Genomic DNA, 5,099 nt, shown 5'->3' with positions numbered 1-5,099 from the left:
GGCAAAGATATGAATAATCACATCGTTCACACCTCCGCAGCGAGCGAGGAGGGAGCTGGCGGGTCTCGAGGGCTTTCCCTTGCAGGCTGGCGGGGGGACGGGGACCACTAGGAAAAGAGGGGGGCCCTTCGGAGGAGCTCCTCTGTTATCTTCCCCTCAACTGAGCCGAGAAACCGAAAAACGGCGGGGAGGAGTCACATTGAACTTTTTCTGTTTAAAGGCCTTAAATTGCTCGCCATTGTGTTGCCTTGGAAGTGGGACACGGGCAGGGGTCTTTGTTCCCTACTTATCAGCTGAGATGCTACTTGTCATCTCCCATCCTCATTTCATTCAACTGTAAAATGGGGGCAAATAGGTCACGCTTCAAGTGTGGCTGTCAAGTTTAAGGGTGAGAAAGTGCGTGGCACCGCCTGGCTCCCAGGCAGTGCTGGGTAAACGTCCTGCCTCCGTTCGTTTGTGTCTTCCTCTCAGCCCTATTCTGCGCGGAGACTTGCTCGACTGGGCCTCTTAGTGAGGGTCAATTCGCCCCTAGCTCGCTGCGCCTTAATACCGCGGTGACGGAGATGCCACCGCCTGGGTGCGCAGGTTCCTGGAAGGGATTGCAACCGGCCGGTTTACCCCAGCACAGTCCAAACCCGGGGCTTGACGAGCTCGCCACCCAGCGCACCCAGGAAATCAGGTCCCCAGGTGCGCGTGGAGGCCGCACCAGGCACTGCTCTCTCCACGGATCACCTGTCCCCCAACACGCACACACACCGCGGGCTCTGCTCCGATGTCCGCGCTCCGAACGCCCAAACGCGGCTGCTGCTCCTAACATTTGTTCTCTTGACCTTTCCGCATCTCTGCCTCGGCTCCCTCGCTCGCTCTGCACTCCCGGAACAAGGAAATGGGAGGGAAGGGTATTTCTGAGGGGGGAGAGGGAGCGGGAGAGAAAAGAAGAGGAAGAAAAAGAGGAGAGAGAGGAGGAAGAGATTTTCTGGAGTTGTAGGTTAGGATAGAACCAACTCTGGCTCCCTCCGTCCATTTTGACTGGCCTGGGTGGCACATCGTGTGCCTAGAAAGTGTTTTTCGACGCCTCAGGACTTCTGCAGCTCTTCAGTATGTAAAATCCCCTTCAGTATGTAAAAGCAAAGCAGGAAGAGAATCTAAATTCTTAACAAATTGTCCTAAAAGGGCTCTGTTCGGTATGGATGGTGGAGTCCTCGTGAAGTATTTGTAGTACACTTGTGAATACCGTAGTTTCTCCGCCCCCCCCCACCCCTCCCCGGGAATTCTCATTTACAGAGCATTCAAGTCCAATTTCAGTAAGACATTTGGAATGGAGTTAGTGGATTTGGATATTTAACTGATGCAAAATTGAAATTTGAAGTGGGAGGGAGGAGAGTTGGATATTTAAAAAAATTATTTCGCGAAGCATTGTGAGCTAAATATTCGTCAGGGTTCTGAGATGGTGACAAAACTATTTCTACTCGGACAAATAAAAATCAAAGGTGCCAACTAAAACAAACAAATTTGAAAATTCACGTCCGAAGAGACTGCTACTTATTTCATTTATCAAACCCAGACTGACTGTCCCTGTGGATCTCATTCCCTGGGTACTAGTCAGGCTCTGTCCGTCGGGTTGCTTAGACCCAGGCGCCGCGTGTGTGTCTGGGGCTGGGGGTGGAGGTCGGGCTGTGGGAGGGAAGCGTTCTCACACCTCCGATTTCACCTCAGGGCCATGCTGGACGAGAACTAGGCCCAGAGAGCAATTTTCTAAGAAAAAGCTCGAACCTCTGACCCGGAGGAGAGACGCGGCGCCCAGGAGACTGGACCGAGAGACTGGGGAAATGGGCCTTACAGCCAATCGGGAGGAAATTGAACATAGCGCACCGAGATGCAGATGTGAAACATGAACGGTGGGAAATACCCGGGGGTTCACTGGGAAGAGCGAACAAAGGAGGGGACAGGGTAAAAGACGGAATACCACCACCCCCGCCTCGGTTTTATGTAACTAGATGGTCGGGAAGCATTTTAATAATGTTCATCTCGGATTTTCTCGACCCCGGCCAGGGGCGGAACGAAGCTGGCGGGCCGGAGCCCGGGAGGCGCGCGCGGGCGCCTCACCCCCGCCGGGCCGGGCTTTTCCCCGGGCCGCAGCTGCGCCTGTCGGGCCCCCGTGCGGCTCAGGGCGGGTTTTGTGTGGCGTGTTCGAAAAGGTTTGTTCGGGGGTCGCCGGAGGCGAGAGAGAGGCGAGAGACCCTCCAGGCGCAGCCACCGCCGCTCACCCCATCACTAACCCGCGCCGACTCTGCGCCCACCCCTCCCGAATACCCACACGAAGCTAATTAAACCCAACTCGGGGGGCAGAGACGCTCCCTGCTCCGCGAAGGCCGAAGCGCCGCCTTGCCGGGCCCAAGGCTGCTTCCCCATTCCTGGCCCCCTCCACCCTCCTCCCGGCTCTAGCCAGGGAACTCCGTCCCAGCCTGGAGGGAACCTCGGCGTCCGCGGCTCGAAGCCCACAGGGCCCGCGGCATCTTGGCGGCCGTTCGCCCCGACCGCCCTGTGCGGTAGTCGAGCCCGCGAGGGGCGGTGCGGCTCCCCGCTACACCCAGGTCATAGTTCCGGGGCCACGGTGTTTTAAACTGCCACCCGGCAGAGCACCACGGCCCCTGAACTCGTCTCTGGGAGGTGGGGTGCGGTGGGTCTGGGCTGGGGCGGGCAGCAGGGACCCGGGAGAAAGAACCAATTCATTCGCTTCCTGAGGGGCATAAATTTGGGTAGCAGCTGTTGCGGGAGAGGAGAGCCAGTGTCCTCGACCCCGGGTCTGCCCTTTAACCCCAGCCAACACGGGCCCGAGGGGAAGACGGTCCGGGCCAGGCCAGGGCCAGGCCCGGGCCCATGGCTGCCTCGCGGCCCCTCGGGGCTGCGCTCCGTACCTCTCCTGGTACGAGATGCTGCAGGTCAGAGGCCCCCTGAAAAAAAATCGCCGGGCTCCTCAACACGTCTTGAGGGGTTCACGGGCTGTTCAACACTCTCCGCCAAGGAGCCCATTGGCTCCGCTGGGCACAGCCCGAGGATGAGGATGGGGGTGGGTGGTTACTTGAGGTTCAGAGAGATTTACAAAGAGAGTGGGGCCGGGGTAGAAGACTGCGGGTGGTTAGTTTTTGCAGGGACTGAAATTACCCGTAAAATCTGCATACAATAGAGAATTGCCTAGCTGAAACAAGGTAGTAAGTTTCATCCTACCAATTTTTCTCCCACCCTCCTTCTTCCCTCTTTGGACAACTCCTATCTTACTTGGCTTTTACAACAGTCCCGTTCCATATTCTTATGCCCAGTTGCCCTTATGGCTCCCTCTGCCCCTCTTGTCCAATGAGGCCAATCCAGAGCCCTGGAGTCGGGGTGCCACAGTCTACACAACCCAGAGGCGGGGACTTCACGGTCTCTACGCCCTCTACCCCCACCATCAACCACCCCAATCCCAGGATCCGGGTTTGTGTAAAGAGGGTCAGGGCACCCTCTCCTCCTCCCCATCAGTTTTCAAGAGAATCTCCACGGTAAAGACCTGCGCTTCCTGAGCGCTATCCGTCCCCGCAGTCAGGTCGTGGTTTGCCCCAGGGGTAGAGTGGAGGCGCGGATCCGTCCCTTTCTCAGGAGAGCGGCATTTCTGAAAGTGCGAGCTTCCTGTCCGCCCAGGCAAACGAGTTGCAAGGCGCTGTGTCCTCTAGCGGCAAACTCTCGCAGTTCATTTGTGAGCGCTCACCTACACACCTATGGGATCTGATCGGGAGTCAATTCACACTCAAATTTGAGTCCTAAGTGGGGGGGAAAGTCTCCTGAATGAAATCCAGGCTTTCGCCAAGGCCCTCTCGGTAATGAGGCCGGGAGGCTCGGGCACAGTCGCTCGAACTGCGGAACAGCTGATTTGTCTCCTCCACGGCAGATGGTCTTTGAGCACAGATTTGCATTCATTGTCTTCAAATCTGTTTTCGCGCTGGTGTTCTAGATTTCAGTAGCAGATCTATGCGCAGATCAGAATACAAAAGGAGAAGCAAGAAAATAACACCCAGCCAGGAGGAGTTTTAATAGGCACTGCGAGCTGCCCGGCGTAGTTAAAAAGCCGCCTAGAGTTTCAGCTGTTTGGCGGAGCTGCAGCCATCTCCCGGCCATCAGCCCGCGGCCAGCACCGCGGCGACCGCGCGCCTTGGGCAAAGTTTCCGCGACTCCCCCGCTGCCTCCCAGCAGCTCCTCTGCTGGCTCCCCCGGGCTTCGGGAACTGGGCGGGGGAACGGGGGACAGGAGGAGGCTCCGGGGACAAGGCAGGGCAGCTCTAGCACTCAGCCTGCCACGATCTGTCAGCAACCTCTCATCTGCACGGGTGCAACTCCCGCTCGCGTCCGCCCGGGGGTATTTTCCTTAGCTCTTTGACCGTTTCCCCCGACACTCTGTTTATTTGAATAGCACTTGAGCCTTGTTCGTCCCCACCCCCGCCTTCATTCATACATCCTTGTCTCTCAACTTGTAAACCGCACACAAAATCTGAGTGTCACCAAGTAACTCCAGGAGACTTGGGAGAGCCGTCCAGGGAAACTGGGTTGCTCTCGGGAACGTTTGCACCAAACATAAGTACATGCGGTCACACTCCGCTTCTTCACAAACCTGCACACAGAACCCAAGCCCCGGGAATGAATACGCCTCCAGCAGGCTACAAAAATCTGCATTTAGAGGCAGGATCCACGGAAGCCTCCCGCTCCCGCGACCAGACTGAGCCGGCGCGTACCAGCCGGCAGGGCCGGGCTATCCCGCTTCAGTGCAGGATTTGCGGGCCCTCATCTCACGCACGCACGTAGGGTTCGGGCTAGGACCCAGGGCCCGCAGCTTTCTGTCCCCTTTCACCTCCCGGACTCCAGGCAACGCCGAGCGGGGCGCGCGCCGCCAGAGGACGTCGGCCGGGCCTGCCCAGCGCCGGCCAATCCCGAGCGTCCATGCAAATGAGGCTCCTTATCGGGCCGCGGCTCCGCCTTCCGCGGCCCGGGCCGTAGTAACCCATTCATGGGGCAGGCGAGCGGCTGTAGCCCGGCTCCGCAGCGCTCGCAGCCACCGCCTCCTCTCGGCTC

Source organism: Eubalaena glacialis, chromosome 9 (genome assembly GCF_028564815.1).
Source record: "Eubalaena glacialis isolate mEubGla1 chromosome 9, mEubGla1.1.hap2.+ XY, whole genome shotgun sequence".
Taxonomy (NCBI): domain Eukaryota; kingdom Metazoa; phylum Chordata; class Mammalia; order Artiodactyla; family Balaenidae; genus Eubalaena; species Eubalaena glacialis.
Note: the sequence above shows the minus strand (reverse complement) of the source record.